The sequence below is a fragment of the Canis lupus genome, chromosome 11 (assembly GCF_003254725.2).
Source record: "Canis lupus dingo isolate Sandy chromosome 11, ASM325472v2, whole genome shotgun sequence".
NCBI lineage: Eukaryota > Metazoa > Chordata > Mammalia > Carnivora > Canidae > Canis > Canis lupus.
Genome location: NC_064253.1, coordinates 22683687 through 22698076, shown reverse-complemented (window position 1 = coordinate 22698076; position 14390 = coordinate 22683687). Strand labels below are relative to the sequence as shown.

Below are 14390 nucleotides of genomic sequence, written 5' to 3'. Positions count from 1 at the left end.
CCTCCTCGTCCCACTCCCCTCCCAAGGCCGGAGGGTGACGACTCAGGGGGGCCAGTCGGCGCCGGGACAGACGGTCATCAGGCAGTTTCCTGGCTGTCACTCAGGCCGCGCCGGCAGTCCCCGAGTAGGCCGGCTCTCCCTCCGTGGGAGGCAGCGGTGGCAGGGGGACAGCGGGGCTGCCTCCTTCACTAGCAACCCGATGTTTGATCTTCCTGGCCCGGCGCCACCACCAGCCAACGTTATCTTGGCAGCTGGCTTTGGTGCGGCCCTCAGAGGGATCCCCTGAAAGCGCTGGGGTGGGAGGAGGGTGCTGGGCCCAGCCCCGGCCGAGAAGAAAGGGAAACGCTCAATGGCCAGGGGTGAGGCCCCCTTTCCTCTGGCATGTCTTCTATTTGGAACCCAACCTGTTGTGTTTGCTTCTGGGGCCCCCCTGATATCAAAATAATATCCCATGACCCTCCTGACAGGGAGGTAATAAAACTGTTCATTAATCCCGGCCCTCATCACTGCCCTGCCAGGCTCCTTAGCAAAGGTGTGTAAATAGATTGGCCTTTCCCTGACCCCTAAAAATCAACTTTGCTTTGTCAAACTCGAGAAAGAGAAAGAGAAAGAGAGTGCTTCACGAATGCTCTCTCCACGGACGGCGCTATCCTCCTCACGGCCCGCGCCCCCCACTCCTGACACCCACACTCTCTCACACACACAGTCGCCCACACACATCCATGAGACTCTGGAGCCCCGTCAGCGGAGTGCAGAATGCGGGGCGTGCAGGTAAACACCCATCGTGAAGCATCCCGGACTCTGTCTCCCACAAAGCTGCTGAAATTTCTCCTCCAAGAAGCCGGTTTTGCTGTGTAAACGCAGACCTTTGCTAACAGCCCCATTGAGCGCGCTTACAGGGGGCAGCCCCGAGGTCTGCTGGGGCCCTGCACCCAAAGAGAACGGGGGGCTGTGACGGGCCCCAGAGCACGTGCCACAGGGAGTGTAACCCCAGGGGAAGAGGCCTCACATTACCCCGGAAACTGTGCCAACGTCACAAGGCCAAGGTCACTGCCGTGGCTTCACTGAGCGCGGAGAGATCAGAGGCCCACAGCGACACCCTCCAAATCTTGTCCAACGCCTGGGAGCCAGACCCAGGGCCACAGCACCGGGTGGCCCAGCCCGAGAGGGAGCATCCCGGCCACCAGCCCTGGCAGGCGACTCGGGTCCAGCCCCACACGCGACTGGGCCAGCTGCCGGCTCGGCGCCCCCTGCGCCCCACCCCTCCTGCGCCCCAGGCAGGCCCCAACTCTCCGCTCCCCACGTGGCAGCGGGGTAACGAGCTGTCAGTCACCGGCGCCGGCCCGCCTAATTGGACCCAGCAGCCCTCAATAGGGCCCCCGGAGGCCCTGCCCGCAGCGCCCACCTCGGGGCGCCCCCGGAGCCCAGGAGGGAGAGCACCCGGCCGCCGCACGTCCGGCCAGGGCGCAGCTGACAGTGAGGAACCCCTCCCGGCCGTCAGCGGCCGCCGATGCGGGTGGACACCAGCGAGCGGGGCGATGCCACGACTGCCCTTGGGGTGATGGACACCCCAGGGACCCCGCTTGGCAGGGGGCCCTGGCCTGAAGCCTCCTTGGCCTCAAGCGGCCCCAGCTGGCAGCCCAGGGCTGTGAGGAGGGCAGCACCCCAAACCATCACCCCCTCGGCCCCTCCACAGCCTGCAAGACACGGCCCAGGCCCGGCCCCCTCAGCCCTTGCTGTGCCCCAGGGTGACAGCACAGCGCCTCCAGCTGCAGAACGGATAGGAAAAGAGGGACCCGTGGAAGTTTAGATGCTGCCCCGTGAAGGTGACGTGGGCCTGGGCTCCGAGGGAGGCTGCTCAGCCTCCACCGCCTCACCTTCCCACCTCCGCCCCTTTCCACTGGTACAGATTCTGTTTATGCCACTCTTATCTCGCTCTCAGGACTTCGTGCACGCCACCTCCACAGCCTGGAACACGCCACTGCTACCTTTCACCTGTAATCCTGCTCAACTCTTCAGGTCTCAGCTCTTCGACCTCCGTGCTGCCTCCTCCAGGAAGCTTTCCTGGACTCCATCACTGTCTGGGCAAGGTGCCCTCTCTCGGTGCACTCTGCACACCCACCAGCCACAGCCCTATGCCGAGTAGACGCTGTCCTGCACTGACAGAGCTGTCTCCCCATCACACAAGGAGTATCACTCATTTGCACAGAACCCCTGCGCACTCTGGGCCCAGCACTATCCATGGCCCTGGGCATGCAGCAGTGAGTGAGCGAAGGAAATCCTGCCCTCCGTGAGGCCAGGAGGCAGATGCTCAACCAAATGCCTTTGCATTTCACGGCACCCTCAGGCCTCACCCTGAGGGCTGATGGCAGGAAGGGGCACCTCCTCAGTGGTTACGTGGATCACCGCTCCAGCTGAGTCCACCAGGACCACAAAGGCTACTCACCAGGCAGAGTGCTCGACTCAGAGAAGGCAGTGGGAAGACTGGGGAGGGTGTGATTGCTGCAGACCCTCCAGCCCAACACACATCAGCCAGGGGCACCACCGCGCTGGATCTCTCGCTTCATGTGGGCACACGGTGGCTTCAGAGTGAAGCCTGACGTTGGCACCAGGCCCCAGCTCAGCACCCTCTTGCTGCACTGCTAACCACAGCCTGGATCTCATGGTATCTGGTGTTTCTGCTTTCTTTGGCTCTTGATTTGAAAAGGGAAAGGAACAAGAAAAGGAAAAAGAAAGGAACTTTCTGGCTAGATGCTAAATCCACGATATCAATAAACAGGGAAAATGGTAGAAAATGCTTCCAGGAGAGACCTCTGAGGTATTGCAGTGGAGAGCTCCTTGCCTGCATGCCAGGGAGCCTGGACGCACAAAGGTTCCAGGCAAGGGCACTGGCCACAGGGCAGGTATCATTTCCTGATGGCCCAGCACACAAGCCTGAGTCAGGAATCCTCTTCTCACAGACCCAGCCCCAGGACAGGAAGGCCAAGTCCTGCCACTCGTTCAGTCCCAGGCCCGGCTTCTGGTACTGTCAGCCTCTTCTACCAGCACAAAGATGACAAGGGACACGTGGACCCCATGTGTCTTCAACATGCCCCCGACACGGTGTGTGTCTGGCCCTCAGCTGCCCGCACAGCACAGGTGCAGAATCATAATGACACGGGGCCTTCAAGAACCCGTCTGCCACTTCCATGCTTGGGTAGGAAGACAACAGGAGCCACACAGCCAGGTGGGACTGTGCACTGAGGGGTGGCAATGGTGTGAGTACATGGCACACGAGGGGGTTGATGTGCATTCTCCTGTCAAATCCTTCTCAAGACCCTGCAAAATGAACATTATCACCCCACTTTCGAAGGTGAGGGAGGCGGTGAGGCTCAGAGAGGTGGAGTTACTTGGCCAGGCCACTCAGCAGAACCTGTCAGAACCAGGATGCAGAGGCGCCTGGGTGGCTCAGTGGTTGAGCATCTGCCTTCGGCCCAGGGTGTGATCCCGGGGTCCCGGGATCGAGTCCCACATCCAGCTCCCTGCATGGAGCCTGCAACTCCCTCTGCCTGTGTCTCTCATGAATAAATAAACAAAACATTTAAAGAAAAAAAAAAAAAAGAACCAGGAGACAGAAGCAGGAGCAGGTACCTGTGACATCAGCTCCTGTTGGTCGTGGCCCAGAGGGTGCCCTGCCCCCGTTTCACAGATGGGGAGCAGCGAGGAGGCGGCCTCGGGCCTCCCGCTGGGCCTCTGCGCCTCCGCAGGCCAGGCCGGGGACCTGGCCGGGCCTTCCCGTAATTAGTGGGCTCTTGCTAAGACCCAGTCGCGCCGGGCCTGGGCCAGGGCTTGTTTTTGTTCTCACGCGGAGGCCCTCGCAGGAAGGCAGGCGCACGTGCGCAGCCCCATAAATCCAGCCGGCGTCGCTCATTACAAGGTTCTGCTTCAGGCCCCAGGCCCCAGGCCCCAGCCCGCGCTCCGCCGCCTCCCGCCGCCCGCCCGGCCGCCCCGCGCCGCCCGCAGCCGCAGACATGAGCTCATCCAGCGCCGCAGCTGAGGAAGTGGCCGGGGGCGCTCTCGGCCCTGGGGGGACAATGTGCCCATTAAGGCCACCGGCCGCACCCCCGGCCGCCGGCGGGACCACCCCCTCGGGCGCCCGAGCTCCAGGTCGGTGGGCGAGGCCCTCGGGGTGGCCCGTCCGCTCGGACGGACAGGCAGGCCCAGGGCCCCGCGCCCCGAGCCCCGTCCTGCTCTGCCCCCAACCCCGAAAGACTGACCAGCTCGCCGTGGGACCTGGGCAGCTTCCCCGGCCCCTCCGAGCCTCCATTCTCCCAGCTATCAAATGGGCAGGCGTTCCCGGCCCGGCGGGGAAACACTGCTCTGGAGCCCGTGACCTTGAGCTGTACCTTGGCATCTTGTCCGCTCGAAACCTGGCAGGTTCTCTGGCTCTGTGGTCTGAGGAATGCGGAGGGGATGAGGGGCTAGGCAAGTCACCCCATCTCTTGAGGGTGTGGTCTCCTTGTCTGTAAAACAGAGTTGCCAGTACAGTGTCAGGAACAAATATTTTAAGAAATGTGAACCCTTTCTTTCTAGCGCTCCGATTCCCATAAAGGTGAGAAGCCGCGTACCTGCCACGGCTCAAATCCAGATTCTGACCGTGGTCATCGTTTGAGAGTCGGCCAGCTCATCTCTACGCAGGCCAAGTTTCAAGGGGACCCGGCCAGGTGCATATCAATACCACGTGCAATTCTAACCCAACCTTTACGGTATATAGCTGAAGATGCTGGAATTATTGACAAACCCTTCTCCATCTGGAGCTAACATAGCTCAGAGAGGAGTCAGGCAATGTCTGGTTTGCAGGGAACCTTCTAGAACTGTGCTGTCCAATAGGATAGCTATTAACCACATAGCACCATTTAAATTAAGTAACATTGAAAATTCAGTTCCTCGTTTTCACTCGTCACATTTTAAGTGTTCTGTAGGCACATGTGGTTAGTGGCTACTGTTTTGATCAACACTGTTCTTTAGTATCTCCGTGGAGCTCTCCAGAGCGACACTCCAAGCTTTTCATATCATTTAATTTAGCATATGGAGCAAACACCATGGCGGGGACATCTCCACCAGCAAGTGGTTCCAGGCTACCGACTGTGATACAGTGACTGATAATCATGGTGGTAGAAACAGTACTATTCATGCACTGATTATTTCTGTGTTCCAGGCACTGCACTGGCTGCCTCATGTTAATTGAATTCCCCCCAAATACTCTACAGTTGGTGGCATGTCCCTACCTTACTCATGACAAAATGGAGTCAGGGAGACTAAAGAATTAAAGCAAGGTAGAGGCCGGCCCAGCTCGGCTTCAAAGCCAGCCTGCCCCTCAGGTGCAGAACCCATGTGAACCTTGTCCTGTGCTTCAACTAGATTTGCATCCAGAGGGTTGACTGTTCTTTCCAGAATCTGTCCCCCTTCTGCCTTTACCTTAGCTTTGAACACTTCCTGCTCTCAGGAAAGCTCAGATCTGTTCAAGGCTGGGCTGAGGCTCACTCTCGTCCTTGGTTGCTATGTGGAACTGCTTATGCAGGACAGGCCTGCGAAGGCTCCTGCTGGACACGGGGGTTGCCCTCACCCCAACTACTACCCCCAGTGCCCAGAGGGACCTGCTCACTGGGCCTAGGAACCATGTGGGAGATAGTGGATGGTGATCCCAGCTGTGCTGCCAAACTCCCTTCAGAGAGCACAGTCCTATGCAGGTGTCAGGTCAGTGGAGCCAAAAGGGACAGCAGGTATCAGTGGGACGCCCCAGGGAGTGTGCTTGTGAGCAAGCAGGACCAGCTCACGTGTTCCTGCCTGAAGCCACAGCTATGGGTTACACTTAGACGCAGTGAGCGGGACAGAGTGATGGGCCGGGCCCTTGGAATGAGCACCAGCATAGCATGTTCATTCATTAACCTGTTAGTCACTCACTGAACAAAGGAATGCCAGGTGCTGAACTCGGTGCCAGGGTCACCTTCTACAGGTCAGGCCCCCCTGGGCCACAAAGCAGCTCTTCCACCATTCCCCAGTGCCTCTCTTACCCTGCAGCTTCGTGACAACCCCGAGAGGCAAGCAGGTGGGGACCAGCCTCTAACTTGACAGATGGAGAAACTAAGGGCTGAGCAGCAAAAGCAATTTCCCAAAGCCAGCAAGCTGCCTCCCAAGGCTTGCCCCCTGGGCTCATCACCTCATTACCTAGTCACTCTTTAAAGGGAGCATTTTAGGGGATCCCTGAGTGGCTCAGTAGTTTAGCGCCTGCCTACGACCCAGGGTGTGATCCTGAAGGCCCGGGATCGAGTCCCACATTGGGCTCCCTGCATAGACCTGCTTCTCCCTCTGCCTGTGTCTCTAACTCTCTGTCTCTCATGAAAAAAATAAATCTTAAAAATAAATAAATAAAAGGAGCATTTTACACGGACAGGGGGTGCTGTGGGCTCTGCGGCCCCAAAGGCCACACAAGGGCACCAGAGGTCTGACTCCTCCACCCTCTCCCTCTCCCCCGCAGGCCATCCCCGGGTCTAAGCCACGGGGACGCCTATCACAAAGCTCAGTTAGCCAGACCCTGGGGACAAGGGACATCTCCTCTCCCGTGCTTGCTTAGAGACCCCAGGATCTCAGGCGCCCCCACAAGCCCTGCGCAGGGCCGAGTCCCTTGCTCTCACACCGCAGAGGGCCACGCAGGCCAGCCGGCTTCACCAGGGACTCACCGAAGCAGAAGGCGCGGGCAGCTCCCACATCCGGAGCCCTCTGCCTCTGGCGCGACACACCGCGGGGGCCCAGCCAAGCCGGGGCTCCCAGACTTCAGGCTGAAGCAACATCCGCAACAGGCTCACACCTCTGGGCTCAAGGCAGGGGGATGGACTGCGCCCTCCCAAGGCCCGGTCCCACACTTGTCTCGCTCAAGCCCTAGGACTCCCGTTTAAGAGCCTTTTTATAGACTCCTATAAAGGAGAAAGTGAACTTTTAACATGTTTGCACTCCACTAAGTCAATACGCATAAAAAGGACAAGAGCGGAGCTTCCCCTGCCCAGATGCAGGCGGTGGCCTGCGGGCAGCGTCGGGGCACCCCCACCCCCACCCCGCGGGCAAGGCCGCTCCTCCGCCGCAGCCTGGCCCCCCTCGCAGGCCGCAGGGGCACTAATGACTCCGGAAAGCACGGCCCGGCCGGGCTACTGGTGGCTCCTGCCCTCGCTCCCCCGAGACGGCCCCCCAGATGCACGCTTTTCATGGGAAGACTTAGAGGAGCAGAAACGCGGAAGCTGTAAAGTTTTACTGGGAATTCTCAACCGTCCTCCTTTGGCCCCGACACTCACGCTGCCCTTCATTCTGGAGAGAGCGTCCTTTCTGCTTTGAACGGGCTCCTTAAAATCTATAGCGACTCTGCGCCCGCCCCCAGGATCCAGGATCTGGGCTCAAACTCCAGAGATGCCTGCCCGCCCAGGAGGAGGAGGAAGAGACCGCTCGGGCACCCCGAGGGCCTTCTCCTGCCCAGCCTCGCCCCGGGACAGTCCCCAGGGAGGCCGCCTGCCTGCCCGCCGCCCGCCCAGTTCACATGAATCCAGGGTTCGTGCCTGAGGCCCGACACGCTCCTCGGAGCCTGCTGCACAGTCAACACACGCAGCTCTCTTCTCTTTGTTCCTTCATTTGGACTGACTGAGTACCTACGGGGTGCAAGCCCTACTAAGGGCAGGCATTACCTCAGGGGTTAGGAGAGAGGACATTCGAGTCAACTTCTGAATTCGAGTCCCAGCTGTGCCGCTTATCAACTGCGGTCCCAGGTGTGTCACTTGGCTTCTCTGAGCCTACAACTTATCTATAAAATAGGGACAACACAACCCCTTACACATCTCCTCCCACCACGAGGTTACCAAAAATATTAAATGACCCAGTCCATGTGCCCTACATACAGCAAGTACTCAATAAAGGTACCTTAGTGACCTAACAGCTCTACGGGGAAGATCCCGTTCTCTCCTTTCTGAGAACAAGGGAAATGAGAAAGTTAAATGACATACTCAAGGTCACATGGGAGACAGAGACTCAGAGAGACAGAGACTCAGAGCTAGGGTTCACTCCTGGCTCTTTTAGACTCCAGGCCATAAACATCAACATTGGAATGCAAAGCACTGCAGGCCCAGTGAGAAAACCTTAAGAGTCAAGAAGTCTACCTAGAATTTTGTACTTAGCCCATTTACAAAGGAATTACTTTAATTCCAGCACCATGGTTGAGTGTTGTTTCTTCCTCCAAGTTAGTGATGGCAGAGAGGCGGTAGGTAGTATTACAATGCTTGCAGTGCTTCGGGGAATTGGTTCAGTGCATGGCGCCAATTTATTATCTGCTGCAGGAGACCAAGCCCTCAGTGCAGGGGCGGTTATTAATTGTGGTTTCTGAGGAGCCAGTCCCTGTAGCACGCCAGCCCGTGGAGGCCAGGTGGATGGGAGCCCTCTGGCTGTGCGCTCAGGGAGGGCTGGGGCGGGGAGGGACCGCGGGGAGCCAAGGCTGCCTGGCGTCTGCTTCAAAGGGTTCTCATCCTCTGCCACATCCTGGTATGGAATTATCTGGACAGGTGGTATCTCCCTGCAAATTCTGAGGACTCTCTGCTCACCACCTTTGTGGAATCCTTAACTTTCTAAGAGAATTTCTTTCAATTATTCACATTATACTTTCTCTTTGTTTCTGAATGGATCGAGGACTCCTCAGTGTAAAGTCATGCAAAGCTTGGGCCTGGAGCAATGTTCAAGCCTGGAATCCAACAATGGTATGAATCAGAAGTGGATGGACCCACGGGGAATGTGTAGGTAGCAGATAGGGAAACAGGCCTAGGTGTAGAGGGTCTGCTCCAGAGAATTAAGCAGCATTGTCTTGGTCTGTCTGCCGCCTTATCTTTACCTCAACCTCCTTTATAACAGCCGTGAAGTGCCTAAATCCCAGGATAACTGTGCCAAATTTCTCTTTGGATAAAGAGCTCATTTGTTTTCCTAAGTTGTTAGAAAGTCCAGGGATGTGCAGATCATCAGGTCCCAGGAGGAGGCCCTCTATGGGCAAAGGCTGGCCTGTCCATGGAAGACTCCTGAGGCCTTACAGAAAGCAAAACCCCAAAGCCATCTACTTCCACCCTCATCCATCCCCAGAACCTGACAGTTCCTCTCAACAAAGCCCAAGGCCAGTTGTAGGTTCACCTCCGTAAGCTGCAGTGAAGATGGTGGTTTAGTGCTTACCCTGAGCACACCAAAGCCAAAGGAATTTCTGAAAAAAGCTCACAGATCCCACGACCATTTGGGGCTTTCTATACAGTCATGAATGTGGAATGAGGTCTCCACATTCCCTAACAGCATTCAAAACTCCTCTCTTGGCTGGCATTCACCTTTCTGGGAGCTTCTGCTCTCTGGAACACAGACATGGAACCAGAGAGGATTGAAGAAAGCAACAGAGGGAAAAAAAAGTGTCGTCACAAAGCTCAGTCATGACTCTAGAGGAAAGAAGGAGACCATTCCATGCCAGTCATGATTACCCTCCATTCTCTTTGCTCCTTATGTGCTGTCAGACATAACCCCGAAAGAAGTGCATGCTCGTGAAGACAATCCTTCCCAAAGCACCAGATGGTAGCAAGGGAAGAGGCAGGAAGCCCATGGAGAAAATCTGCTGCAGGGGCACCTGGGTGGCTCAGTGGTTAAGCATCTAGATGCCTTTGGCTCAGGGTGTGATCCCAGGGTCCTGGGATCTATCTAGTCCTGCATCGGGCTGTCTGTGGGGAGAAATCTTCAGAAATCTGCTGAAGAGCGAGGGACTGCAAACCCAAGTGACGTTGAGGCACGGGTACCTGACCACAGCCTCCCTGGCTGAGTCTCTGAGGATGGGGTCAGGACAGAGTATACTCCGTCTGAGTGGGGAGCACTGAGTTTCACTTGCTAGGTTTCCAGAGGGAGCTGCAGGGAGGCACCATTCTCATTTAACCCCCAGGTCAGCCTCCCCAGCTTAGACGGCCTCCTGCCAGGGCTAGAGGGCCACAATCACACCAAAACTGGCCACTCAGCTCCTACACCAAAACTCTCAATTATTGGGCTCTTTCACCTGGTCTCTCCTCTCATCACTCAGACCAGAGCCAACACAACCCCGTGCCATGGACTCCAAGGTCCCTTCAACATGGATGGCAGTGAAGAGCACAGGTAGCATTTCCTGACTGCTCACCACGCATCAGGCCCTGTGTGGAAGGCCCTCGGCAGCAACGCAGAGGCACACACTGTTGTTACTTACATTCTCACAGGTGGGTAAACTGAGGCTTTGAGAAGTTAAGGAACTTTCCTGAGGTCACAAGCAAGTGACAGAGCCAGGACTTGAATCCAGATCTATCTCACTCCAGTGTCCACTTGCCTAATCACTCTGCTCCCCGCCCTGCTCTGGGGTTTCCCTCTCATTCCAGAACACCCACCCCCACCCACCACAGAGGTTCCAGCTTGCAGGCAGCTTGGCCAGGAAGCCTTCAGGAGCCCATGGTCACTGCAGGATCTGCACAGGGCAGCTGAGCTGTCCCGGAGCACCCTCCTGCACAATAGCCCCCTGCCCCCACTGACAGGGACAGTGGCGGGGACACAGCACAGGGCTGCCATGTGCCCTGAGGAGTGGCTTTTTTCTGCTCTGCCCCCAGCATTGGCTAGAGCCTTACCACTCAGTAACTGCACGGGAGCTGGGGGCTGGGGGCTGTGGGCTGGGGGCAGTGCCAGGGTGAAGACCCAGAGGGGGATGGATCTTCTCAATGGGAAAGGTATAAACAAACACCACTGGGTTGGGAGAGAAGACTTAAGTTTAGACCTGTATGCTGAAGCTGTTGCCATCCTTGGGAACGAATCTTCATTAAAAACACAAACAACCAGGAGTCCTGGGTCCAGTGGGTCTTGGCAGGTGAGTATTTGGAGGAGACCCAACACCATAGCAGCTAGATCTGTGAGGAGTCTGGAGCACAGCCCCATGGCCAAATGCCCATCCACACACACCCTCCTGTATCTCAACCCAAAGCATCCATGCTTGGATCCCCAGTGGCTCCAGAAAAGACTGTGCCTTGACAGCCCCTCCGGCCCCAAACACAACACAGCCCCCTCCTCTCACATACAGTACAGCCTCCCCACACACCATTTAAGAGGTTTACTTGTCTATTCATTTGGAATTTCTAATGCCATCATGAAAATGGAAGGGGAAATCCACTCTAAGCCCCTACTCACTGGCGCCCACCATCGGGTTCGACGCACATGCTCCGAGACATAGGCATGCAGAGTGGTTTGTGAAGGATCACACAGCTTCTCAGGCACCTGCCCAGACAGTCAGGCCCACTTGTGCCTTGTCTTCTAAAGCAGCACAGGACAGGGAGAAGAGGGCAGACTTGGCTTTTCAGCCCAGTCTACCAGCTTGATGTAAGATCTTGGTACATCGCTAGACCCTTCTGAGCCTTTCAAAATGTTGCCGTGAGGATCAAATAAGATGATAAATATAGAGACATGGCACTGACACAGGATCTTGCACACAGTAGGTGCTCAATAAGTGCATGGTGGTCATTTCCTCTTTACCTCCTTGTATCTGTGTGCCCTGTCCTCCCTCTGACAAGAACCTCATACAGAGAAATTGGGTCTTTTCCTTCTCCTGGAAGGAAGGAGTTCAGGGCCGAGTCCAGGGCTGAGCCCCTAGGCTCTAAAGAAACGGGGCCTGCTGTACATCCAGGGAGGACTGAGATAAGCGTACTGCAGAGGGAGGCCTCCAGCCCCTGGTAACACACCAGGCTACCCTCCCACCATAAACATCCAGAATGCTGGGTAAGACACAATAAATAGAAATTTAAATGCGGGCAGCCCAGGGGGCTCAGCGGTTTAGCGCCGCCTTAAGCCCAGGGCCTGATCCTGGAGACCCGGGATCGAGTCCCACATCAGGCTTCCTGCATGGACCCTGCTTCTCCCTCTGCCTGTGTCTCTGCCTCTCTCTCTCTCTCTCTCTCTCTCTCTCTGTCTCTCATGAATAAATAAATAAAATCTTTAAAAAAAATAAATTTAAATGCAAAGGCTATTCAGGGATGGAAGGAAGAGGAGGAGGAACAGGTGTGAGAAATCTACAGTGCTAAAAACTCAAGCTGAAGATGCTCCCTGTGAGTACTGAAACCACAGCTGCCCTGGGAGAAGAGAGAAAAGAGAAAAAAGAAAAGAAAGAAAAGAAAAAGAAAAAGAAAAAGAAAAAGAAAAAGAAAAAGAAAAAGAAAAAGAAAAAGAAAAAGAAAAGAAAAAGAAAATCTTTGGCTCACAAAACAGGGGGGAGATCTAAGGAGGTACCTCTATCTGGGCCTAGGACTCTGGAAGTTACACCTCCTCCAGTGCACTCAGTGGAAAAGGAGACCACCAGGAAACATGGCCATCTCCAGCCTTGGCTCTGAGGGAGAAATACCCAGGGAGTGTCCCATGGGAGTACATGGCCCAAGCCTGCCTTCACTCGGATGAACTTACACCACTGCTCAGTCTGGGGAGCTCCAAGTAGACAGGTAGACTTCAAAAGATTTCAGGTAGGGGGCATCACTGGACACCAACAGAAATCATTCATGAAATGTCTCTGAAAGAATGCCTGCTCAGCCCAGGCCCCCAGGAATCTTGCAGATTACAATCAGTTAAGTATGAGCTCACCACGGAAAATTACCAAATATCCAAGGAAAGAAGCCACTATGAGTGAGAGTCAGCAGGAAGGGCAGCATAATTGATCCCCAAGGGCCAGATTATGCATATGAAACAGGGCCTATCAGCTTAAACACAATGGACAAAGAAAATTTCAAAACTGACCAGGCATACTCGAAAAGGGATCAACTAGAATTTCTAGAAACAAAAAGTGAAATCAGAAGCCCAGTGAATAAAGACAGCTGGCCTGAGAATTAATTAACTGGCAAGAACGTAAAGGAAGACCGCACCAAGTGGCCCAGAGACAGGATGGGGCAGGGGGGCAGGACCATGAGAGAAACGCTTCCAGAATTACAAGCTGGAGCACACGCTCTGGGACAGGCCACCAGAGAAGCGTGCCTGAGATAGCAGATGCTCTTCAACCCGGAGCCCCGCAAGGACAGTCACCTGAACCTGACCCGCAGGTTGAGCACACAGAAGACTTGCAGATCCCTGAGTACAAAATGTTCGTGACATCAGCCCCTGGAGTTATCAGCCCCCAGAGCTGGCGGCTATTTTTGCTGCGGATGTGGGTGATGCATCGAGAGAGCAGAACCAGCACCCAACCCCACCACAGGGGGGTCTCACATTGTTCTCCCAGGACGAAGACTACCCCAGACCACTGCTATATGCCTCTGCCTCTCATTCCTTGTCTTTTCAGTGATAATTGAATGATGATTTTCCCTGCGTTTCAACTGCATATTGTGTAGAGGATTTTTGAGGGATGGGGAGTGCAAATATTTGTCTCTTTACTTCAGAGGCCTCTGGACCAAGAGAAATGTGGTGGATTACAAGATCCTGAGCCTGTCGTGAGAGCCAGATGAAACTTTTGCATCATCTTGGGGAAGGAGGCAGTTATTTTGCTTGAGTCTTAAAGTGAATATTTGTGACTAAGGACAGAATACGGGGGCACCTGGGTGGCTCAGTTGGCTGAGGGTCTGCCTTTGGCTCAGGTCATGATCCCAGAGTCCTGGGATCGAGTCCCGCATTGGGTTCCCTGCTCAGCGGGGAGTCTGGTTCTCCTTATCCTTCTGTCTCTGCCCACCCCCTTCACTTGTGCTCTCTCCCTCCCTTTCTCTCAAATAATAAATCTGAGAGAGAGAGAGAGAGAGAGAAGAGAGGAGAGTTTGTAGTAGAGTGCATGAGAGAGAGAGAGAGAGAGAGGAGAGTTTGTAGTAGAGTGCATTAGCATTCAGCAAATAATCATCTCTTCTCAACCTCATCCTCAAGTAAAGTAGACTTTCCACCCACTCTTTTAGGCTGGGTGGAATGTGAGTAGACATGACATAGGTTAAAGAGGCTGATGTGGTATGTCTTGGCCTCTTGCATGCCTGAGAATCCACCCAGCTACTTGCTGCCCCTTCTGCTTGGGTCCTGAGACAAATGCCGTGTGAATCAGATCTGAAACTGATCCTTAGCATGGAGCAGAGCCACCAGCACCAAGACACTAATCTATGAGCCGAAAGAACATATACCTGATATATCTCATCAGATTTCCTAAACAGGAGAGAAGAAATAACAACAGACGCTTTTCCAAAATTGGTAAAAATGTGTTAAGCCTCAGCTTTACAAAGCCCAGGATATCCCAAGTAGGATAAAAAGAAATTCACATGTAGACATATTACCGTGAAACTGCACAACACCAAAAACAAGGGAAAGATCTTCCACGTTGCCCAGCATGGATGCAATCTATCCCTTGC

The 14390-nt window shown here is 55.1% G+C and overlaps 1 long non-coding RNA gene across 5 annotated transcripts in view; it reads right to left on the bottom strand.

Annotated features, from left to right (window-relative positions):
• Positions 1-14390, bottom strand: part of LOC112650296 (uncharacterized) — a 122117-nt gene that overhangs the window by 13588 nt on the left and 94139 nt on the right. For all 5 annotated transcript variants that reach the window (XR_004803807.2, XR_007400953.1, XR_004803803.2 and 2 more), the window contains exon 2: positions 4386-4502. This is a non-coding gene — a long non-coding RNA (uncharacterized LOC112650296). The remainder of the gene's footprint in view (positions 1-4385; positions 4503-14390) is intronic.